Source organism: Moschus berezovskii, chromosome 27 (genome assembly GCF_049115385.1).
Source record: "Moschus berezovskii isolate FMDL1 chromosome 27, NW_MosBer_1.0, whole genome shotgun sequence".
Lineage (NCBI taxonomy): Eukaryota > Metazoa > Chordata > Mammalia > Artiodactyla > Moschidae > Moschus > Moschus berezovskii.
In genome coordinates, this window is record NC_142486.1 from 11,662,174 (window position 1) to 11,688,004 (window position 25,831).

At 39.4% G+C, this 25,831-nt stretch overlaps 1 protein-coding gene across 9 annotated transcripts in view; it reads left to right on the top strand.

Moving 5' to 3' along the window:
* The window catches only part of AUTS2 (activator of transcription and developmental regulator AUTS2), a 1,225,668-nt gene that overhangs the window by 383,736 nt on the left and 816,101 nt on the right, over positions 1 to 25,831 (top strand). The window lies entirely within an intron of this gene.

Genomic DNA, 25,831 nt, shown 5'->3' on the forward strand with positions numbered 1-25,831 from the left:
ATATTTGAATTGTTAACTATTAAAGCTGTTACGACTGAAATATTATCTTTGTGCATAGGGTCAGGACAGGTTGTCATTGTGGTTTGGGGGTTAGTTTTTTCCTCACTAAATTACTTTCCTTTGAGCAGCCCATTACCTATTGTTTGTTGTTATGAATTTTTATTAATTAAAAATGTACTCTACCTCCATAACCTTTTCCTTTGACCGTAAATGTCCTGCCATAGAAACCTGAAGCTCAGAGGTAAGGAATGAAAGTAAACTAATGTTAAAAGCCGGAAAATATTTCAAGAAATGATCTCCGTAAAAAACAAAAGGAGGACATTAAATTAATTGCTTTATTTGAATAACTACCTTACTATTCCTATAGCAACAAAACAACGAGGGTGTGCATTCATATACCAAGGCATGAGTGTAATGTAAAACTAAATAATCTAAGGCTCCATAGCTAGTTGGAGGATATCCTGTTTATATTAGAAGAGGGGGAATACGAGAAACAGAAAATTCTCAGTCTTGTTTTCAGCCTGCTTATTGATGCTCTAGATTTCTGTGATTCTCAACAGAACTTCTGTTCTTTTGTTCCTTCACAATGATTTGTTTTTTATACTCACATTTTTTTTTCAAGAATTCAAAATGAGTTTAGTTTCATTTGGAGAGATGAAAGACTTTAGTGTAAACCCAGGGACAGAGATGCTTAAAGCCAAATTAAAACTATTCTTTTTTTTATTCTTCCTAAAAGCCATTCTTTTAAAGGGTCATTAATTTTGAATTTCCTCCAGTATTTTAAAAAGGCAAAAAAAGAAAAAGTTCATTTTCAAATATTGACCAAATGAATTGATATAAACTTTTAATTATTGGATAGATAAAAATATAGAGTATTTTTGATGTCCAGCCATTTCATTGTTTTATATTTAGGAAAATTATTGAATCAGTCTTAAGTAGTGAGCAAGAAAAACTAAGAAATTCAAGTATACATCATCAAAAACATTGGAACAGAAAAACATTTCTTTATGATAATCAGGGTTCTGACCCCTTTGCAAAATTAAAAATACATGTATAGTAACACTAACGTCTTTTTAGCTACCACTGCATGCACATGCCCACTTCTGTTTTTCCATTTAAATTATTAGTCTTTTAATTGGAGAAAAATTGCTTTCCAGTGTTGTGTTGGTTTCTGCTGTACAACAATGCAAACCAGTCATAATTATACATATATCCCCTCCCTCTTGAGCCTCCCTCGCTTCTGCTGTCCCACCCTTCTAGGTCATCACAGAGCAGCAGGCTTGGTTCCCGGTGTTAGCAGCTTCTTACCAGCTATCTATTATTCACATGAAAGTATATATACATCGATGCTACTAACTCTGTCTTAATTATTTTTGAGTAATCTCTTTCTTAAATTTGGTCAATACCGAGCTATCATTCCTTCTGAAATATTGCTTACTTGAATTAAGTTCATCCTACTCCTTGCCTCCTTCTCCACATTCTCTTAGAATATTTCCTATTTTCATATATTTTGCTATGTTTAATAACTGATTATTCCAAAACCTATTTTAGTAGTCTGATCTCTTTCTTCAGAGGCATATATTTCATTGACCTGTTAGACATCTGCCTTGAAGTTCAACAGAAACCTCAGATGAAGCATCTCTAAAATGCTAAAATGCAGTTAATTTCCTCTTCCACAACCAAATGTTGTCTTCTTCCATTTACTACCATGTCTTGCTGGTCATCTATGTTCAAGGGCCCATCTTAGATCTGTTTTTACCATCTCCCAGCTGGCTTATTAGAGGAGCCTCCTAGTTTATCTCCAAGATGTCCATGATGCCTTCTAGTGCTGTAAGACATGTCTAGAGTGATCTTGTTAAAAGGTCAGTCTGTGTCCCTTAACCCATTTCCTGTTAATGAATGTCCTCTCCCATTGAAGAATCCTCACTTGATGTACCTCAGCTATGTCTGGGACATCAATTGGCCTGTATATACTTAATGTATTTTATTGTAATTATTTACTCCAGAGTCTAAGTCCTCTATACCATAAGACCCTAGAGTACTGAACTATGTTGTCAATTTTTTTGTATCTATTAATTCCAACACATAACGGGTGCTCATTTATTCCCTAAATGTATTAAGTAAAGCTGTGACTTTTCTGGGCAGTCTAGCAAACATGAGTTTGATTTCTGCATATACCATTTACTAGTAGTATGTGATCTTGGGCAACATATAGAAACTTGATAAAAGTATTTTTTTCATCTATTCAGTTGGGAGAAGTATCACCTAATATACTTTTTAAAAAGTAAACTTTTTGAGATAATAGTAGATTCCTGTGCAGTTGTAAAAAATAATACAGAGTGATACCATGTGCCTTTTAAGTAGTTTCCCCAGTGGTAACACTTTATGAAACTATTGTACAATGTTGCAACCAGAATACTGATGTTAATATGGTCAAGGTATTGAAGAATTCCATCACCGACAGATTATTCCCCTTGGTCTATGGGCACAACACTTTGCCCTGCCCCCAAACCCCAGTCATTGACTCCTGGCAACCAATGACTTTTTCTCCAATTTTTAAGTTTTGATACTTCATGAATATTATATAAATGGAATAATATACTTTGTATCATTTGGGGGATTATCTTTTTTCACTCGACCTGATTCTCTGGATATTCCTTCAAGTTGTTCTGTGTTGTTTCTTCTGTTTCTGAGTAGTAGTACTCCCAGGTATGGACACACCACAGCTCATTTAATCGTTTTCCTATTGAGGGATATCTGTGCTGCTCCCAGGTTTTTTTCTAATACAAACAGAACTGCTGTGAACATTTGTCTACGTAACTTCTGTGTATGTTTTGGTGTGTAGACATCAGTTTTCTGTAGGATAAATGCTAAGAAGTGCAATTCTTGAGTCGTGTGTTTAATTTTTAAGAGGCTACCAGAACTGGCTTTCACATTCTTTTTAGTGCAGGAGTGTGAGTTACTTTTTTCCTCTGCATCTTCACCAGCATTTGGTGGTTTACTGGCTTTTATTTAGCCATCCTATTGGTGTGTAATGATCTCTCACTGTGGTTTTAATTTTCATTTTCCTAATAACTAATTGTGTCAAATGTCCTTTCATGTACTTCTTGGTCTTCTGAGTATCTTCTTTTGTTAAATATATCTTCTTCATTAAATATCTTTTGCCTATTTTTTAACTAGATTTCTGAGTTTTACTACTGAGATTTTTAAAGTTCTTAATGTATTCTAGATGCTAATCCATTATTGGATATGAGGTTTAAAATCTTTTTTTCTAATTCTTAAAGTCAAAAGTTTGGCTTGAAGCTCAACATTCAGAAAACAAAGATCATGGCATCTGGTCCCACCACTTCATGGGAAATAGATGGGGAAACAGTGGAAACAGTGTCAGACTTTATTTTTTTGGGCTCCAAAATCACTGCAGATTCTGATTGCAGCCATGAAATTAAAAGACACTTACTCCTTGGAAGGAAAGTTATGACCAACCTTGATAGCATATTAAAAAGCAGAGACATTACTTTGCTAACCAAGGTCCGTCTAGTCAAGGCTATGGTTTTTCCTGTGGTCATGTATGGATGTGAGAGTTGGACTGTGAAGAAAGCTGATCACCGAAGAATTGATGCTTTTGAACTGTGGTACTGGAGAAGACTCTTGAGAGTCCCTTGGACTGCAAGGAGATCCAACCAGTCCATCCTAAAGGAGATCAGTCCTGGGTGTTCATTGGAAGGACTGATGCTAAAGCTGAAACTCCAATACTTTGACCACCTCATGTGACGAGTTGACTCACTGGAAAAGAGTCTGATGCTAGGAGGGATTTGGGGTGGGAGGAGACGGGGATGACAGAGAATGAGATGGCTGGATGGCATCACCGACTTGTGGACATGAGTTTGAGTGAACTCCGGGAGTTGGTGATGGACAGGGAGGCCTGGCATGCTGTGATTCATGGAGTCGCAAAGAGTTGGACATGACTGAGTGACTGAACTGAACTGAAAGTCTTCTACAGAACAAAAAATATTAATTTTGGTACAGTCCAATTTATGGATATTTTCCTCTTTGTATGGCTTCCTTTTTGTGTTCAGTTCAGTTCAGTCGCTCAGTCGTGTCTGACTCTTTGCAACCCCATGAATCACAGCACGCCAGGCCTCCCTGTCCATCACCAACTCCCGGAGTTCACTCAAACTCATGTCCATCGAGTTGGTGATGCCATCCAGCCATCTCATTCTCTGTCGTCCCCTTCTCCTCCCACCCCCAATCCCTCCTAGCATCAGACTCTTTTCCAGTGAGTCAACTCGTCGCATGAGGTGGCCAAAGTATTGGAGTTTCACTTTAGCATCAGTCCTTCCAATGAACACCCAGGATTGATCTCCTCTAGAATGGACTGGTTGGATCTCCTTGCAGTCGTAAATCAAAGATTTTTTTTTACTTTTTGATATGTTGTATTATTTTCATTTTAATTCAGTTTAAATGTATTTTTACCCCCTTGAGACTTCTTATTTGATACATGAATTGTTTAGTGGTGTGTGGTTTCGTTTCCAAATGTCTGGACATTTTTCTGTTGCCTTTGTTATCATTTCCTAGTTTGATTCCATTGTGATCTGAGAACACACTTTGTAGGATTTGAATTCTTGTACATTTGCTGAGGTTTGTTTACTGACACATCATATGGATCTATTTCAGTATGGTTTACTTGGGCACTTGAAAAGAATGTGTATTCTGTTTTGAGTAGAATGTTCTGCCATGTCAAGTAGATCTTGTGATTAATGTTGAGTTCATCTCTGTGTTTGATTTTCTGTTTAGTTGTTCTGTCAGTTGTTGAGAAAGGGGTGGTTGAGGGCTTTGATTATAATTGTGATTCGACTTCCTCCTTTCAGTTCTGTCAGTTTTTGCTTCATATATTTCCGGGTCTACTTTGGATTATTATGTTTTCTCAGTATAGGGACCCTTTTATCATCCTGTGGCTTCCATCTCTGTCCCTGGCAATTCTGTGTGCTTTAACGTCTATTTTATCTGATACTAATATATCACTGTTGTTTCCTTTTTGGCAAGTGTTTTTATGATAAGTCCTTTCATAATTTTACTTTCTACATTGTATATACTTAAGTTTGATATTTAGAGAAACTCTTTAGATAGCATATAGTTGGATCATGTTTTTTAATGCACTCTACTAATCTGTCATTTAATTGGGATATTTAAAGTTTGTATGTAATTATTACTCAGAGGTTAAAGCGTATGCCTCCAATGTGGGAGACCCAGGTTCCATCCCTGGGTCGGGAAGATCCCCTGGAGAAGGAAATGGTAACCCACTCCAGTATTCTTGCCTGGAGAATCCCATGGACGGAGAAGCCTGGTAGGCTACAGTCCACGGGGTCGCAAAGAGTCGGACACGACTGAGCGACTGAGCGAACGAATTAATGTATAAGGCATACGTGTGCCAATTTTTGTTCAATGTTTTTATTTTTTCCCTTCCTTTTCTGTAAATTACATCCTGGAATTTTCTCAGATTTCATTTTGATTTATCTATAGTGTTTTTAAGTATATATCTTTGTACAGCATTTTTAGTGGCTGTTCTGGATGTTGCAGTATGTATATATTACATCACAGCCCACTGTGGTCAGGTTTTTATCAGCTCGAGTGAACTATCAAAATACACAGTTCTGTTAAACTGTTGAAAATATACTCCCCCATTTATAATTATCTTAAATAGTTCCTCTACATGCATTTAGAACCATCTCAAGACAGTTGTAATATTTGCTTTAACCATCAGTCATGATTTGGGAAACTCAAGAGGAGAAAGTATATTTCTTTTGCTCTTTCTGTTGTTCTTTTTCCCCTTTCCGGTAGTTTGAAATTATTTTATCATTTCCTTTTTTTTTTTTTAAAAGAGGAGAACTTCCTTAAACCTCAAGATAGGTGCAGCAACACATTTTCTTAGTTTTTTTTAATTTGAGAATGTCTTTAGTACTCAGTTTTTCCTCAGGAATATTTTTACTTACTATCCAATTCTGGTTTGACATTCTTTTCAGCCATCAAATGTATCTTGAATCTTTTCTCTGGCCTATAGAGTTTCTTATGAGAAATTCACTGTCCTTCTTTCCCCTGTAAGTCATGTGTTGTTTCTCTCTGGCTATTTCCAGAATTTTTCTGTCTTTCGTTTTCAAATCTTTTACTGTGATGTGTCTTGGTGTGGTATAGCTTCAGGGTTATTCTGCTACTTGAATCTGTAGTTTTGTGTCTTTTGCCAAATAGTGCAAATTTTACCATGTACTTTTTATATTTTTAGCCCTGTCTCCTTCCATCCTTGGATGCTGTGAATTGAATTCTTAGAACTTTTGTTTCAATCCCACAGGTCCGTGATACTCTGTGGGTTTTTTTTTTTATTATTATTCTTTTTTCCCTGTTAGTCTATATTTTCTCTTTTGTTTAGACTTAGTAATTTCAATTTTTTTATCTTGAGATTCTCTAATTCTTCCTGTCTTAGCTCTCCCTGATATTGAGCTCATCCACCAAAGTTTTGGGGGTTTTTTAATAAAAAAATTTATGATGGTAAAAAGCATATTATGTAAAATTTACCATCTTCACCATTGTGTAAGTGTACAGTTCAGTAGTGTTGAGTATATTCACATTGTTGTTTCTTATCTTGCAAACCTGAAATTCCAGGCCGCCCGCCCTTTGCTATTCTATCAAGATGTAGATCCGTAGAAAACATTGTCTTTACAATATTTTTCTTTTGCCAGGAAGTTTTGACAGTGCATTCTGGTAACAAGATTAGAATTATTAATATTGGCTTCAGTGAAAAATAGTTAAGTACTTTAGCCGGAAAGAGCATAATGTAGGAAACAATAGATTTTCTTCTTGAAATATTCAGTTACAATTGAGGTGTTGAATTAGGAGGAGGGAATGAGATATTTTTTTTCCTTTAGTGAGAAGTGTTCCTCTTAACAGCCGCTCTGAACAATAAATATTGTTTGACCATATTGCCAACCTTGCTTATAACCTTATACAGTATCTGTCTCATAAGCTTAAAGTATATACTCTAACTCAGTCTTTAACTTGAGTTAATTTGAAATTTGTTTACACAGTATGTTTGGAAATTTATGTAATCATGATGACTGTACCTTATTAATATTTTATAGACTTTTGTCTCAGTAAACTTTTGTTAGAGTAAAGCAATAAATTTGTGTCACAAAACCAAAGACACAAAACTTTGTGTCACAAAACTTGAGAAGACACATAGGCTATGGAGCATTCTCACTTGAAAGATCTTAGAATTTGAACCGGACAGAACCTGTCTTCTCTGCCCTTGTTTGTTGTTTGCTAGAGGAAAACCTGTTGTTTGACATGAGAAGAACTTGATGTTTACACCAGGTTACTCTGTAAATTTATTTCCATCGTTAGAGTGGACTGAGTTTAATGGAAAGACTATTCATAGATGCTTAAGGATGAGCAACTGCTCAAAAGTTCCAAGGGCTTCCTGTCCAGTGGAAGGATTTCAGTTACAGTCGTTTTCTTTGAATAAGTATAAGGAGGTAAGTAGAACCCATTTCCAGAGAAGGCAATGGCAAGCCACTCCAGTACTCTTGCCTAGAAAATCCCACGGATGGAGGAGCCTGGTAGGCTGCAGTCCATGGTATCGCTATGAGTCGGACATGACTGAGCGACTTCACTTTCACTTTTCACTTTCACACATTGGAGAAGGAAATGGCAACCCACTCCAGTGTTCTTGCCTGGAGAATCCCAGGAACAGGGGAGCCTGGTAGGCTGCCGTCTATGGGGTCACACAGAGTCGGACACAACTGAAGTGACTTAGCAGCAGCAGCAGCAGCAGAACCCATTTCAAATGTTAAATTTGAATACTATGTTATTTCTGGTGTGCTTTGGAAATAAAAGATGCAGCTAATCTAAATCAAAAGCCTGATTCCAGATTATTTGATGAGTAGGAGGAGGACTATAGCTAGCAATTGAGCCACTTGGAATTGAACTGTAGATGGTACATCAAGTGTGACTTTCATTAGACAGTGTTGCCCTTGAGTGGCACCTAGTGCAAGTAAGCTTCCTCTTTAGCAGGTGCTGACAGCTCCCTGTTGACAGGCTTTGTGCTTTACTGTTGTATCAGAAGAAGGAATTGAAGAAGGATATGGACTCATATTGGCTTTATTTTTCAGATTATATTTTTATTTTGTTTTTGCATTATTTTAGAGTACTTGGAGTAGCCATATGTATAGAGTGGTTGTTTACTGTATGCTTTTGGCATGAATAAATGAAAGTGAATTTATGAATTTGGCTTCTTAAATCGGAGGGTTTTGCTATACACGTTGAAACTAAGTTTCTCTCCAGCTCCTTCTTCCCCAAGGTAAGCACCCCCCCACCCCCAATTTTTTAAACTTACTGACTCCTCTGCTTTTCTAGAATGTGATTATATCCACTTAGAGTAGTTGCAAGATGTCATAATATTATAGAAAGTGTAGGACAGATCAGTTTCACATAGGGAGGACTGAAGTGCTTCCCTGAAATTATGGAAGTGATGTTTCAGCCTCGGAAACTGACGGATCTTACCCAATGGATCTTTGTGAGGAAGGGTATTTAAATCCCGTTCATTTTACTTGTTAGGCCAAAGTAAATCAGGTTACACATTTTGTTCTTTGGTAGAATACATATTCCTGAGATTATCAGTCCCATAGTGCAGTTGCAAAACAGAAACTGCTGAAGCTTGAAACCATTAAAAGAAAAAATGGGTATACTTTAGCACATTATTTCATGGTAAGACAATACTTCCTCTAACCAATCTTTTTATGTAGATCCTTGTTTGCATTGGCTGCACATTGGAACCACTGGGGGAGCTTTGAAAAAAACACTGATGTCCAGGTATCAACCCTAGAGATTCTGATTAAATTGATCTGAAGTACAGCCTTGGCATTGAGTGTTTATAAAGATACTCAGGAGTTTAAAATGTTCAGTGAGAGCTGTTTGAGAATGGTTCCACTGATTTTTGTTCCAACTCTTCTTCCTTGAATAAACCACATCCATAATGCATTGACCATAATTGTCTATGAGGGTTTCCTAAAACTGTTGAAATAACTTAGACATATGTGAATAATCTTGAGTGCAAAATCCTTTTTGGTTCTTCCTCCCAGTCTTTTAGGATCGTCTCACATTTAATTCCACAACAGGTTTGTTTTTTGTTTTTTTTTATGGAGCCCACCCTTTACTGTGTTCAGCTTAATTTTAAAAATATTTAGTTATTTATTAATATTTATTTAGCTTTGGCTGCGCTGGGTCTTCGTTGCTGCGCAAGCTTTTCTCTAGTTGCAGCGAGTTGGGACTACTCACTAGTGTGGTACACAGGCTTCTCATTGCGATGGTTTCTCTAATGGTGGAGCACAGCCTCTAGGCACGCGGGTTTTGGTAGTTGCAGGGTGTGGCTTGTGGCCTCTGTGGTTGTGGTTCCCTGCTCTAGAGCACAGGCTCAACAGTTGTAGTGCATGGGCTTGGCTGCTCTGCAGCCTGTGAGATCCTTCTGGACCAGGGATTGATCCCGTGTCTCCTGCACTGGCAGGCGGATTCTTTACCACTGAGCAACCAGGGAAGTCCCCAGCTTAATTTTTATGGAAGTAATATCTCACTTTCCCTTTTACCCTCACTGTTTTACATGATACGTAGTTAAATACTGGCTATAATTATTGGAAACAGGTTTGGAAACAAGCCATTTACTCTTAGTGTATAATGTACTGGTGCCTTATAAAGCAGCATTCATTGGCTATGAATCATTCAATATGTTTCTCAAAGGAAATGAGGACCATCAGTTGATTTGGCTGGTCAGTTGAATAGAAGTCAGTTAAAAGAGCATTTATTATAAAAGATATGTGGTTGGCCTGATATTAGGTCAATTAATATTCACGTAAAATCAGGTGATATATATTTCATTTTTATTCTGTAAGTAAGTGTGAATTTTCTTCCTTATTTCATATTTAATTTTTTATTCAGGACTTCGGATTAATTAACATCCAATGTTAGTACTTAATGCACATAGATATGATCAATATAATCACCTTTATCTTATGAGTGAGTACTGTTTATTGCCTGTGGTTTTTATATTCCATTACAACCATCTAAATGATACTCATCATGGTCTTTATTACCCATCATCAGTGCTTGAGAGTTGTGAAGTCAGTCTGGTCTTTGAGTGTCACATATCTTAGAATACTTCAGATTTGTGTATAAATCGTGGAAAAACTTAGAGTAAAATGCAAGCATTAATAAATGGCATCTCCTTCTAACAAGATACACTGGGAGTCATTAGAGCATGAGTGGGCCCCTGATAGGCTGTGTGAGATTAGTCAGACCCATCATGATACGTATCCTCCTGTTCTTACCACTTGAAATGTGCACATACTGAGTTGTTTATTCTGCATTGGTTATGGTAGTAGCATTTGCACTTACCGTCTTTTTCTTTCATTTATAAAGCTAATCCTGAGTTTCTATTTTTGCTTAGCTATTTGCTGTCATTAATCTGGTTTGTGTCTGTTTGTGTTGTTATGTTCTGAGATCGGGTGTTCCTTGAGGACAAGAAGTCTAGTCTTCCTGGAGTATACGTGTCTGTGGCATAGAACAAAGTTTTAGGAATATATTGCCTGAATTTAATTTATTGAATTGGTCTATGGATGTTTGGCCTGTCTCTGTGCAGGGCAGAATACCAGACTTCATGAGAACTGGTCCCAAGAACATTTTTATTTGCTTTCTTTCCTGGGCAGGAAAGAAATGGTGTATAAGCAACTAAGAGCAAGTAACCTTGGTCTGTGCTTTTTCCTTCTGACTGCTCTGTTAGATTATCTTTCAAGAAAGCTGAGTAAGCTTAGCACAGTGAATACTGAAGGGAATGCATGGCTCCCTCTCATGGGACTTAAGTAGTGTTTAGCACCACCATGAAATCCTCAGCTGTGGCTTTCTCTAGTGTAGAATTTGTCTAAGAAAGATTACAAGAACAAGGAAGGCTTTGTGTGCTATCTTTTCGGGTGTGTTTTTCCTTTCTTTTCCCTCTTTTGCTCCAGTGCATCCATAAAAACATGGAGTATTTTCTTTGGGCCTCTGGAGTTGTTACTTGTGTGTGAGTCTGAGAGAAAAACAAAAGGCAGAAGCAAGGCAGTGCTTGCCAGTGGGAGTCATCACCCACAGGTGAAACGAAGAAAAGTTCCATGAATGAGTTTGTTTCTCTTCAGCCTCTTTCACTGCTCAGGGAACCAAACAAGCTGTCAGAGAGAAAAAAACGGGTCTTGGCATGTGATAACCCAGTGGCCTGGCCATTTAATTAACCAGTGGAAGACTCAGTTTTGCCCCTGTCCTTGACAGAGATGAAAGCCTTCAGAGAGAATTAGAAGGGGTATAATTTGGGGACATACTCAGGTTCTTTCTTGGTATAATGTTTGAGGAATTTATCATAGTGACTGTCATCCAACAAGAAACAAGGGAAGACTTTACTATTTAGTGACAAGGAAAGACTGTTTGAATTTTGGAGCTGAAAAGCGATGTAGTCCAACCCCTGCAGTCTGTGGAAGGGGGCAGTAAGCCTGGAATCCTACTTAGTGGCCGGAAGTGTAGACTGTAGCTGGAAACTGATGGTGTAACAGGACTTGAACCTTTTCTTTCATTCATTTATAGCTTTCCTTTCCTTTCGCTAGGAAAAAGCCATTATAATCCTAACATTGGCATAGGTTTTAGTTTTTGCTTGTGCCTTTCCACTGTGTGACCTTATTTACTTTTATAATTATTTCTACATGCTTTTATATTGCCCTTTTTGCACTTAGCCACATCTCATTCTTTCTGATGTTTCTATGTAGTATTTGTCACAGTTCCTTTGGGTTTTCATTATAACTTGCCAATTTATTCCCTTGTTGAGAACTTCAGTTCAGTTCAGTTCAGTCGCTCAGTCGTGTCCGACTCTTTGCGACCCCATGAATCACAGCACGTCAGGCCTCCCTGTCCATCACCAACTCCCGGAGTTCACTCAAACTCATGTCCATCGAGTCGGTGATGCCATCCAGCCATCTCATTCTCTGTCGTCCCCGTCTCCTCCCACCCCCAATCCTTCCCAGCATCAGAGTCTTTTCCAGTGAGTCAACTCGTCGCACGAGGTGGCCAAAGTATTGGAGTTTCAGCTTTAGCATCAGTCCTTCCAGTGAACACCCAGGACTGATCTCCTTTAGAATGGACTGGTTGGATCTCCTTGCAGTCCAAGGGACTCTCATTACATGGAGTCAATTTTTTTTGGCATGAAGGAAAAATCCATAGAAAACGATGTGGTGGATGTAGCTTTACATTCTCATTTTCAAATTGTTGAAGTTCCTGAGAGTGACTTCATTATAGTGCTAGGAAGCATGCTATAGGCCTCTAGAATCTGAAGGAGTGTGCCCCGCAATGCATGTGTGCAAAGATTGTATGAATGTGCATGAAAAAAAAAATCTGCACTTTGTAGATCAAAGAGCTAATGAGTCTTATTATAGGATTTTGTGTTTCTGTCAAATGGCCACTTCTATTAAGGAAGATAAAAGAATTTACATGAGTATAGCTTATTAGCTTTATTAATGTTTGTCAAAGTCAATATGTTATGGAAATAAATCCATAGTTTGGGAGGAAGAAACAAAATTAAACATATAGGTGATACATCTATACATTTTTTAAAAGGGATTATTAAGGAAATATATGCACCAAAGGTTTCTGTCTGTATGAAATGTATATTCAAAGACAGTGTTTCTTCCTCCAGGGTTCTAGGAATACAACAAAGAACAGATGTATTTAACTATAAAATACTATGATGCATCAAGCAGTGTACTTTCATTTTATGGAGTTTATGTGTTGACTCTGATTTGAACTATCATGCTTTTTATCATGTGGGAACTTTTGAAAACAATTATATGGTTAAAAATCTAAGGATTTTGACCTAATGTTGATTCATACTGTGTTATTTTATCAGATTTTTTTCTTTTCAAAGAGATGTTTTTCAAAAAGGGAAGCTTTATGTTTATTAATTCAAGTTCTAAAGTGTTTATGGAAACTTTGGTAGTTTCTTCAATGTTTCACTCTAGCAAAAGATTTCCTGATAGTGGAGTTTTTAGGATCATGAACATGTGTGGAGATTTTAGGATCATGAACATGTGTGGAGTTTTTTTTTCTCTTTTCCATTATGGTATTTAAAAAAAAATTGTTTCACTTTGTTGATCTTTTTGTACAAATTAGGATAGACCCTTTACCCTGGTACCTTGCAGGTAATCTGTGGAAATCTTTTCCCCTTCCTGGGGCAGTTTTTCTGAAATTGCCCTAAGTGGTAGTTGACTCCTTTCCATTCTTCTTCAGACCGAACAACACTTTCTCGAAATCCAGCCACCCCACTGCTCTAACACTCTTTCTGGTTTTCTCTTGTTGTTATTGTTTAATCACTCAGTCATGTCCGACTCTCTGAAACCCCATGGACCGTGGCACACCAGCCTCCTCTCTTCCTCTGTCTCCTGGAGTTTGCTCAAATTCATGTCCTTTGAGCCGGTGATGCTATCTAACCATGTCATCCTCTGTCATCCCTTTCCCCTTTTGCCTTCAGTCTTTATCAGCATCAGGGTCTTTTCCAGTGAGTCAGTTTTTCGCATCAGGTGGCCAAAGTATTGGAGCTTCAACTTAAGCAACAGTCCTCTGAATGAATATTCAGGACTGATTTCCTTTAGGATTGACTGGTTTCTTGCAAACCAAGGGACATTAGGCGTCTTCTCCAGCACCATAATTTGCAAGCATCAGTTCTTCGGTGCTCAACCTATAGTTGTCTGTAGGCCTTGGCAGATGAATGATCTGGGAGCTGTGGTTGGGAGGGGCTGGGCTGCCTGTGTCACATGTCAGCGTTGTGAGATCATTATTGCACCAAAATCTGGAGGTGATTATGGACACTCGTTGGTGACATCAAATTTTGGAAAAGATTTTACTGGCATTTTTCTTAAGAGGAAAAACTAATGACGTACTAAAAGTTAAGCTATTCCTTATTCAGCCATATGTCTGAAGCCATTGAGCAGATTCCCAAGTACATTTTTTTTAAGCTTTACTGAGGTACCATTGATAAGTAAAGTCGTATATACTTAAAAGTGTACAGTGTGATGATTTGATTCATGTTCGCATCGTGAAATGGTTACCACAATTAAGTTAACACATATATCACCTCACACAATTATGTGTGTGTGTGTATGAGAGATGGGAAGCTTGATATGTTTAATATCCACTCTTAGCAAATTTCATATGTATAATAGTGCTGGGAACTGCAGTCACTGTGCTGTACATTAGATCCTCAAAACTTCCTCATCATAGAACAAAGATTGTACCCTTTGACCAACATTTCCTCCAGCCCCCAGCCCTTGACAACCACCATTGTACTTTCTTTTTCTTCAAGTTTGACTTTTAAAAAAAAATTCACATGTAAGTGATAGCATGCAGTGTTTGTCCTTCTCTGTTTGGCTTATTTCACATAGCATAATGCCCTCCACATTCATCCATTTTGTTGCAAATGATAGGACTTTTCTCCTTTTTTAGGGTTGGAAAGTATTTCTTCCTTGAGCCATTGCTTGTTTAGTAGTGTGTTGCTTATTTCCACATGTATGTGAATTCTCCAGGTTTCTAATGTTAATTTTTTCCTATTTTCTATTATGGTCAGCAAGGATACTTGATACGATTTTAATCTTCATAATCTTGTTAAGATCAGTGTTGTTCCCTATAATAAAATCTGTTCTGGAGAAAGTTCCATGTGCTCATGGAATGTGTATTCTGTGCTGTTGGATGGAATGTTTTATATATGTCTGGTAGGCTCCTTTATTCTACATAACTTAGTTTCTTTCGGGATGAATTTTCTCTTATTACAAGTAGGACATTTAACTCTCCCACTGTTATGTTGCTGTATTTTTACTGCCTTCAGATCTGTTAATATTTGTTTAATATATTTATTTACTCCCATGTTGGGTGCATATATGTTTACGATAGTTATGTCTTTCTGATGAATTTTACCCTGTATCATTATAGAATAACCTTCTTAATCTTGTCACAGTTTTACATTTAAAGCCTATTTTGTCTGATGTTAAGTATAGCTATGACTGGCTGCTTTCTTTTTGTTGCCATTTGCATGGGATATCTTTTCTTATACCCTTACTTTTAGCTTATGTGTGTACTTAAAACCAAAGTGAGTTTCTTCCTGGCAGCATGTAGTCATGCCTTGTTTTTTATTTATTCATCTGCTTATGTGTTTTTGATTGGGAAATTTAAACAGTTTTACTTTTAAAGTAATTTATAAGGTAAACATTTGCTATTGCCATCTTGTTAATTGTTTTCTGACAGTTTGGTAGATCCTTTGTTTCTTTCTTCTCTCACTGTTTTCCTTTGTCATTTCATAGTTTTCTATAGTGGTATGCTTTGATTCCTTTCTTTTCGTCTTTTGTGTATCTCCTTTAGGTTTTTGCTTTGGGGTTACCATGCATCCATGTTAGGTCGCTTCAGTTGTGTCCGACTTTGTGCAGCCTGTCAGGCTCCTCTGTCCATGGGATTCTCCAGGCAAGAATATTGGAGTGGATTGCCATACCCTCCTCCAAGCGATCTTCCTGACCCAGGGATCGATCCTGCGTCCCTTACATCTACCTGCATTAGTAGGCGTAGGATTAGGATTCTTTACCACTAGCAACACTTGGGAAGCCCACCTCACAGTCAGTTTAAAGCTGATGGCAACTTAACTTTGATTGCATACAGAATTTTTACCCATTTCTTCTGTGCCTGGGTGCCTGTGTCTCTCAAAAGATTTGGGACGTTTTCAGCCATAATTTCTTCAGATAAACTTTCCAGCCCTTTCCCTATCTGTGTGTTCCTTTGGGGACTGCCGTAACGAGAATAGTGTTCATTTTGGGGTATCCCATGATCCTCTGAGGGTTTCTTTACTCTCTTTCATTCCTTTTTCTCCTCTGGGCAGTGTGATATGGCCTGTCTTTGAGTTCAGGCTTTTCTGTTGATCAGGTCTGCTTTTGATGCGCTCTGTTGTGGTTTTCATTTCCTTTATTGAACTCTTCAGTTCCAGAAGTTCATTTTGGCTCTTTTTTTAAAAAATTTCTGTATTTCTGTTGAACTTCTCATTTTTTCCAATGTTCCCCACCACGATTTCATTTAGATGTCTGTCTATGTTACCTTAAATCATTGCGCTTCCTTAAAGTAATTATTTTTTAATTCTTCTCTGCAATTCACAGATCTCCATTTCAGGGGTGTCACTTACTGGGATATTATGGTGTTTGTTTGGTAGTTATGTTTCTTTGATTTTGTTTTGTGTGTGTGTGTGTTGTTTGTTTGAAGCAAGCAAAAGTGTGTTGTTGATGTTTGTACATTTGATGGAGCAATTGCCTCTTCCACTTCTTATGGATTGGTTTGGTAGAGAAGTGTCTTCACCTGTGAGAGGATGTTCGGGCACTTTATGAGTTGGGGTGTGTGGCGGTTCTGACTCTGGGGAAAGCCCGGTGGTGCAATTCTTTTGAAGTTCTGTCAGCTGAGGCAAGCGTTGGGGAAGACAGGAGTGGTCTTCATTGGCCAAGGCTGTGGGTACCTGCAGTATCAGTGAGTTCTTTTGGGGTGTTCAGCGGTGGAGTGTCCTGAGGAGCTCCTCTCTTCTCTCTTTCTTCCAGGGGGTTGTCAGGGCAGAATGGCCCTCTCTGTGCCAGGTTCAGCTTGCAGGTGCTTCTGTGGCAGCCCTGGTGCTAGTTTCTAATGAAGAAGCCATGCTGCCAGCTTCTGCAGCACATACATTTTCTGAACCACTGCACCTCTGGGGTCCAGGGAACTGCTTGCGCAGAGCGGTGGTGGCTCTGGTGCCCAAGATGTGGATACGCATGGGCTGGCTGTGGAGCTTGGGTTTGAAGTGTGGTTCTATGCGAAGCCCCTGAAACTCTACAGTTGGAGGCATGTGTGGTAGTCGTGGAGGCACCTTCGCGTGAGCCTGGGGAAGTGTAACAGCAGCTCCTTCTGGGAGGTGAACAGTGTTGCCTCCTTCTCTGGGGATCTGCGGAGGCTGTTGAAGTCTTCAGCGTTAAATGCTGCTAGTGATTTTTGCAGAGCTGGCCACTGGGGACCATGGTGGCACCTTTTGTGTGCGTAATACTAATGGCTCCTGCTTTTCTTCTTTGTTCCCAACTGTCTCTTGATGTCTCAGCCAAGCGCATCTCCCCAGCTCTCTTTTCTGTGCAGTTTCTCTTTGTTTTTTGCTCCACTGTGTTCCTAATTGGATTCTTGGGCTCTCTAAGGACTACTTTTGTTCTTGAACAGCTGTGTAATTTGGGTGGGGGGAGGTGTAGGGGTGACCAAAGCTAGTATCTCTTAACTCCACTATTTTGCTGATGTGACTCCCCCAATACATTTGGAGCATGTGCAGTGTGCTGTTTCCCTCTTGTTCACTCTTGTCTGTGTCCTTGAATAGAGGTGAAGAACCAGATCTAGTAGCTGTTTACTTCATTTCTTACACTGCCCACACAGTGCTGTGATTGTGTACTTCGGCCTCTTATTAGTCCTGGAAATATAATTAAAGGCATAAACAAGGGAGTTGAGGCAAATGATTCACTGATTTTCATTGTGGTGATGGTTTTATCGTTCTGCACCTATCAGCCAGTATGATAAACCTTTTAGAAGCATCAGTTACAGTTTAGCATTCTCCTGTCCAGAATCCTCTCGGACTCCTCATTTCAGTCAGAATAAACTCTCAGCACTTGGCCGTGACTTCTGAAGTCATGGGTGACCCCCGCCCACTTTCATGCCCCTGTCCCGCTAGGCCTCGAGTCTGTCACCAGCCATGTGTAGTTCCTCAGCCTGCTCAGGTGGCCCAGGTTCCTCTGCCACGCATTCCCATGTGGTGGGTTCTGTCTTCCCCCTTAACGCTTCAGTGTCATCTTCTATGCTCACCTGTCTGTGTTTGCCCCTTTGCTTCTTTTTCATTATGTGGTTTTCCTTTTGAATTCCTTCATATTACTTACAACCATCTGAAACGATTCTCTTTGAAAATGCATTTACTTTAGGGCTTTTTGTTTATTTCTTATGGAAAGTTGCAATTCAGTGATGGCAGGACCTTTAGGATGTTATTCACTGTTAATATTCTCAGCACAGAGTATGTTTCCTGGCACACAGTGAGTGCAGTAAATCAGTATTTGTTAGATGAATGTGTAAATGGACCAAACAAGCCCCTATTGTTTGACAGGTGTTTTGTTAGCAATGAAAAAATTAAATTAGATTTGCTTCCTTCAAATGTTTTCCATAACCTGGAATTATTGGTTGCAATTCTGTGTAGAAATCCAGAGTCAAGCTTATTTGGAAAAAATAATCCTAATGCCTTCTTCCTTCCCACCACTGTGGCTATTCATGGCAATAAAGCCAATTTTCAGGTCAGAACTTTATTGATTTTGGCCAAAGGCCATTGCAAACTTTCCAGTATTTCTAAGGGTCTGCAGACCTTCCTCCTTGACTAGGACTGTGCTTCTTTCTTGAAGAACTAAGTTTTCTGTAAGGCACAGTAAAAATCATTTATATTAACATTATTTTGTATGTGTTCTGAAAAATTATCCACATTTGCTGTGAGGTCTTCGTTATTAGTGGATTAAATCATATTCCTTTCAATTCTTAGTGTAATTTTTCTGGTGCACCACCATGTTTGAGATTCTGATTTAAACGTGGGAAACAAATTAACACATTATTAACTAGAGACATATTAATGCCATAGGTGTTAGATTCTGCAAAAATCCCCTAGTCAGTAATGTGTTAGGGCTTCCCTGGTGGCTCGGTGGTAAAGAATCCACCTGCTGATGAGGGAGACTCGGGTTCAGTCCTTGGGTTGGGAAGATAACCTGGAGAAGGAAATGGCAACCCACTCCAGTATTCTTGTCTGAGAAATCCCATAGGCAGAGGAGTTCAGTGGGCTACAGTCCATGGGCTTGCAAAAGAGTCTGTCACAATGACTAAACAAGATAATGTGTTAATTATTTGATTAATTTTGGGTTACCTCTGACTCAAATACTGGTAACCCTTTCCCAGTCTTAAAAACAAAATATTCTTTTGGATATAATGACTTACATCTTAGAGTTGAAAAGGCAGTAGGTTTGAGTCAGGATTGGGTACATAATGTCTAGATAGAAGTTTTGCAGAGCGGGCTTTTGGACTATGTGCCATGGTCTCAGAGACAATACTGAGGTGAAAAGACTTGAGGATTTTAAGTCTATAAAATTTTAAAGCCATTCCTCATCCCACCATTATATCCCTCAGATGGGTTAAACATTTTACAGCTATTTATAAAAGAGTAATTTGACACTGTAATTCAGTTCACAGGACAATCACAGAACATTGGATCTGTAACTGTGTTAAACGAGATAAAATGAACAGGTGCTAGGAGGGCTGTTCTAGATTAAAGGAGACTACAGAGACATGACAATCAGGAAAGCAGAGTGTGAGCTTAGAGCAAATCCTTGGTTGAGGAAAATGCTATAAAGGTCATTTGGGGACAACTAGGGAAATTTAGTGGAGAAGGCAATGGCAAGCCACTCCAGTACTCTTGCCTAGAAAATCCCATGGACGGAGGAGCCTGGTAGGCTGCAGTCCATGGGATCGCTATGAATCGGACATGACTGAGCGACTTCACTTTCACTTTTCACTTTCACACATTGGAGAAGGAAATGGCAACCCACTCCAGTGTTCTTGCCTGGAGAATCCCAGGGATGGGGGAGCCTGGTGGGCTGCTGTCTATGGGGTCACACAGAGTCGGACACGACTGAAGTGACTTAGCAGCAGCAGCAGAAGCAGGGAAATTTAGAAATTGGACTGTATTAGATGGTAGTACTGGATAAATATTAAACTCTTGAGAATGTTAATGACACTGTAGTTATAGAGGAGAATGCCCTGATCTCTGATTCAGGAGATATCCTGATGTCCTGAAATAAAGGGATAAAGTATCAAAGTTTGCAGCTGTTTTCAGGTGGTTCAACAACATTGTGTGTATGTGTGGGTATAGATGGCATAGAGTGGGGAGAGAAGGAAAGGGGAGATGGGAAAGGAGGGAAGGAGGCAAAGCGTGGGCACATCTCACAAAATGTTAATTAGTGATTTTGTGACAGTTCAGTCACTCAGTCATGTCTGACTCTTTACAACCCCATGGACTGCAGTACGCCAGGCTTCCCTGTTCATCACCACCTCCCAGAGCTTGCTCAGATTCATGTCCATCGAATCAGTGATGCCACCCAACCATCTCATCCTCTGTCATCCCCTTCTCCTACCACCTTCAGTCTTTGCCAGCATCAGGGTCTTTTCTAATGAGTCAGTTCTTTGCATCGGGTGGCCAAAGTATTAGAGTTTCAGCTTCAGCATCAGTCCTTCTAATGAATATTCAGGAATGATTTACTTTAGGATGGACTGGTTGGATCTTCTTGCAGTCCAAGGGACTCTGAAGAGTCTTCTCCAACACCACAGTTCAAAAGCATCAATTCTTTGGCACTCAGCTTTCTTTATAGTCCAACTCTCACATCCGTACATGACTACTAGAAAAACCATAGCTCTGACTAGACGGACCTTTGTTGGTAGAGTAATGTCTCTGCTTTTTAATATGCTGTCTAGGTTGGTCACAGTATTTTTTTCCAAGGAGCAAGTATCTTTTAATTCCATGGCTGCAGTCACCATCTGCAGTGATTTTGGAGCCCCAGAAAATAAAGTCTCTCACTGTTTCCATTGTTTCCGCATCTATTTGCCATGAAGTGATGGGACCAGATGCCATGATCTTAGTTTTCTGAATGTTGAATTTTAAGCCAACTTTTTCACTCTCGTCTTTCACTTTCATCAAAAGGCTCTTTAGTTCTTCTTCACTTTCTGCTGTAAGGGTGGTGTCATGTGCATATCTAAGGTTATCGATATTTCTCCCTCAATCGTGATTCCAGCTTGTGCTTCATCCCGTCCAGCATTTCGCATGATATACTCTGCATATAAGTTAAATAAGCAGGGTGACAGTATACAGCCTTGATGTACTCCTTTCCTAATTTGGAACCAGTCTGTTGTTCCATGTCCAGTTTAATACTGCAATTAGTGAATCTGATCAAAGAATATATGGGCATTCGTTGCACTCTTTTTTTCAACTTCTCTGTGGATTTAAATATTTTCACAATAAAGATTGAGGGAAAATATAGTAAAGAATATAATAAAGAGAAACTAAGTGTGGGAATATTTTCACGATGAAGACTGGGGGAAAATATAGTAAAGAGAAGGTAAGTATGGAAAAGCAGTGATTAAAATGATTTTTCATCACTTCTAAAACTCTTTGAAAGGCAGCTTGCTCTCTCATTTCCATGTTTATTTAAATACTAAGTTTGATGATGAAGTAGTTTTTAGTTGGTACACATAGACTCTATTAATAGAATACGCTCATTAAGTGGCTCTATATAGGTAAATAGTACTCTTTAGTATGTAAGAAATGAAGATTAGAAATGTGCAGTAGAAGGAAAAGGTGTGTAATTCCAGGTACCTACTGGGCTTCCTATCAGTAGACACATTTTATTTTCAACTCATCGCATATGTTTGCCCAGGGAGAGGGTAAGTGTGTTTACCAGTTTTGTTGTTACCCTCAGTGGAGAATTTTGAGTATTTTTTAGAAAATATCTAGTTCATTTTCATCTGTGCCAGGTGATTCCTCATTTCAAACTTGGAAGGTAAAAATAGTTATTGTTTTTCAAACTGAAAACACTTCTAGGGGTTGGCGAAAGGAGGAAGGAAAGAGGGGACATGAACATGAATGATTCTCTGAGTGTAACTTTGAGAATGCATCTGCCTGCTTTGCTGAAGCTTCCTTCACATTGTTGCTGGCTTCAGGGGTGTGGTAAGTGGCTGTTGAAGGTTGGTATCTCTAGTGACATAAAGAATGATGTTTGCCTCTTTATAGAGTCTTTATTCCTGCAGAAGACTAAAAGTCTGACTTGTTAAACAATCTTCTCTTTGTGACCCATATTCTTCCCCGAGCCAATTAAAAAGTCTGAAAAGATGAGTTTAGAATTCTCCTAACCCAGCCTTCTTTGTGAGCAGAGGAAACTGTGTTTTTCAGGGCAGTGTGTGACTTAGCCAAGGTGGCCAGTGCTAGTTTTTTCTGGCTTCTATTGTGCATCATGGCATCATTCAAACAAGATGAAAAACTTCTCACATCCTTTGTACATAGATCCTGAAAGACCGGATAACATTTAATGTCGTATGTCATAATTATATATCATTCGTGGAGTTGTTTCTGGTGCATGCTCCTCTTGAACTTGTGAACTGTAGGACAGGATTTTGCCTGTTTTGTGTACTGCCATTTCCTGATACCTACAATACTGGCTGGGACATGACAGGCACCCACTAAATATTGAGTGAATGAATGATTGAACCAGAAGGCTAAGAACAGATTCATAGCTGCCCATGTCACAGGATTTCAGGGAAATAATGGATTGGCTACAGGACCTCACCCTTATGTAACTAGCTCGTGGTTTAAGGTGAGCAATTAGACACTGGTGTCCTACTTAATTTCCAGTACTCCTGGGAAAAAGTAATGCACTAAGCTTGGACATCTTGTAGTTTGCTGTTCAGTCGCTCAGTTGTGTCTGACTCTGTGACCCTGTGGACTGCAGCACTTCAGGCTTCCTTGTCCTTCACTGTCTCCAGGAGTTTGCTGAAACTCATGTTCATTGAGTTGGTGGTGTCATCCAACCATTTCATCCTCTGTCATCCCCTTTTCATTCTATCTTCAATCTTTCCCAGCATCGGGGTTTTTTCTAATGAGTCAGCTGTTCGCATCAAGTGGCCAAAGTATTGGAGCTTCAGCTTCATGCTCATATTAGTGATTTGCTAACTTAATGTGAATGAGCAGATCCCCTGGAGAAGGGAAAGGCTTCCCACTCCAGTATGCTGACCTGGAAAATTCCATGGACTGTATCCATGGAGTGGCAAAGAGTCGGCCGTGACTGAGCGACTTTCACTTCATTTTCCCTAGGAGCACTTTTTAATGAAAGAAGGGGTGGAACGTGAATAAACACAGGAGGGCGAAGGTGGGAGAAGTGCTGGAAAATAAGAAAGGACAGACTTTGAGTGCACATGGTTTTGAACAGGGCAGCTTTACTGCCGTGTGGGTTGAGAAATGCTGTGGAATAAATTGCATGGTAATGTGCCTGTCAAATTCATTCATGGTCCTGGGACCCCAGGAATTGGTAACATGGAATCATCTGCAACTCAAGATGGGCAGGACTTGAATTTGGTGGATCTCTGCTTCTCCTCAGGACTGTGTGTGGGCCCTCCTGGAGCAGTTTAGTGGGGTAAGCTTTTGCTGTCTGGAGAGTGTGTTGACCTCATAGCTCAAAATGCTGTTACTTTATGTGCAGTGCATTGTATGTACATCAATTATGTGTATCAGTGTTGCCTCAGTAAACCTGATTGGAAAAAAAAATACACACTAAGCGTCTGAGGAAATGTTGAGGATCAGATTCATTTATTATGTGCAGAATTCTAGTTAAGGTAGAAAGTTGTTGAAATCATGGATCCAAAATGATAAATTTAGCACCTCAGAATAGCTACTAGATAAACAGACAGCTTCTAGCCTTGTATCTGACATATAATAGTTATTTAATAAATATTTGTGGAGTGTGGGACGAGTGGGGAGAAGACAGAGGAGGGTTTTTTTTTGTGTGTGTGACTGGTTGGTCATTTAAGTTGTGAATACAGCCAAGACTCACGGTTCCATGGATTGTTTCTATTTTGAGGCTTGAGATGTTCTGACAGCTGTTACTGCCTTCTAGATGTGTGTACCTGGTCACTAGGTAGACAGTGGAAAAATGAGTAAATCTGTGTTCAGAAGAAAAGTAATTTAAAAAAGAGAAATAGAAAACCGCAGTAAACGATTTGTGCATGCCACTTTGCCTCCTTGTGTGTCAATTTCCTCATCTGTGAAGTAGTGACAGATTTACTTCATAAGGCTGGTTGGTGAGGATTAAAAGAGATAACCTCCGAAAAGGCATTTGCACATGGTGGTGCCTGGCACATTGGCTCCATTAGTAGTGTTAGCTCTTGCTGCTGGGGGCCGTATTTATAGAGATGTAAGGCTGAGAGAGTAGAGCTGAGCTTAAGGCAGTGGGAGAAGTACTGGGCAGTGGGAAGAGGACGTATGGGATCTTGTGAAGTGACAAGAAAGCTTGTGTTTAGTTAACAGGAAAGCCGTTAGTTGATGAGAATGATGGAACTGGCGCAGAGAGCTGACGTGCAGTGTCTTGTGCGCACAGGTCTGTCCTGACCTTCCTGGACGGGTTAGTCCAGGGACCTCTTCGTTCCTTCGTTTCCCATCACTGAACAGTAGAGTTTAATTTTATTTGTGCTTTTAGTGAAGTGATTTGAGGTCCAGGGAGACCTGCTGAGGTGATAGTGTAGGGAAGCACTTCAGAAAGGTCATATGGAAGAGAGATGTGGGCCGCAGCAGTGTGAATTAAACATTTTGTTTTTGCTGTGGGCCTTTCTCTGAATGAGGAATGATCCCAGGATTGCTCCATCCATCCCAGTGCTCTTTCAGAATCCTGACAGGAGTGGCTCACTAATGGAAAACCAACCTGATGGAAACAGATGAGCTAGCTGGTTGTGACTGTATCTCAAATGGTCTCACCAGTAGGTAGCCCTTGGACGAGAACTTCCTTAAAACATTCCAGGAAATAGACCATTGTTGACACATTTGGGAAACAAGTATGTGTTGTTCACTCAGTAAACTTTAGATGTGTTTATGGGAGCTTCCGTTCCGTTCCGTTCAGTCGCTCAGTCGTGTCCGACTCTTTGCGACCCCGTGGACTGTAGCCTACCAGGCTTCTCCGTCCATGCGATTCTCCAGGCAAGAATACTGGAGTGGGTTACTGTTTCCTTCTCCAGGGGATCTTCCCGACCCAGGGATCGAACCCGGGTCTCCTGCATTGGAGGCAGACGCTTTAACCTCTGAGCCACCAGGGAATGGGAGCTTAGATCAATTGAAATGTAATAGGAAATTAAACGCTATGTCATATGATAATCTAAACCATTTGGAGGTTAAAAGTTATTCTAGAACTTCAGGTGACTATAGTGTGTCATTGGAGGTGCATCTTTGGTATTTTTTTTAAGGTACCATATCCAGAGTGTATGGGGGAGCCTGTGCCTGTTTGGGAGCAGGAAGAATATGGGCATTCTCTGTGCCTTCCTCTCAGTTTTATTGTAAACCTAAATATGCTCTAAAAATCTTTTTAAAAATCATTATTGTAGAGCTGAGAAAGACCTTGGAACTCATACAATTGCAACTCTTTACTTTAAAAACATTAGAAACTGGGGATGAAATATAAGCAGTTTCTTTTCCCCAAAATTACATTGTGAAATACAGAGTTTATCTTGGTATCTGAATATTTTCTACAATAAAACATGTTTTTCTTTGTTTTAAAGTAGCTTGTTGGGTATCTAAGTGAAGAACATAGCTCTTTTGTGATATACCTATAATGTTGTTTTTATATATTGTATTTACATATACAAGGCCTCCCCTCAAAAATGGGAAAGACTCAATTAGATAAAGATATCAGATATGGAAATCCTTTTATTCCAGAGCCTGGAAATCTCGTATTTGTCCACTGGTCATATCCTCTTCCTGGCATTTTTGGTGATGCTCCTGTCTCTCATATCACTCAATGACTGTTCTCATGTGGGAAAGGAGCACAGGAGCTCAAGGAGCAAGTGGTGATTGGTGGTTCCCTCCACCCCTCCGCTCATTCACAGATCTGATGGGAACATAAGAGACATCACCACCACCAGCAGT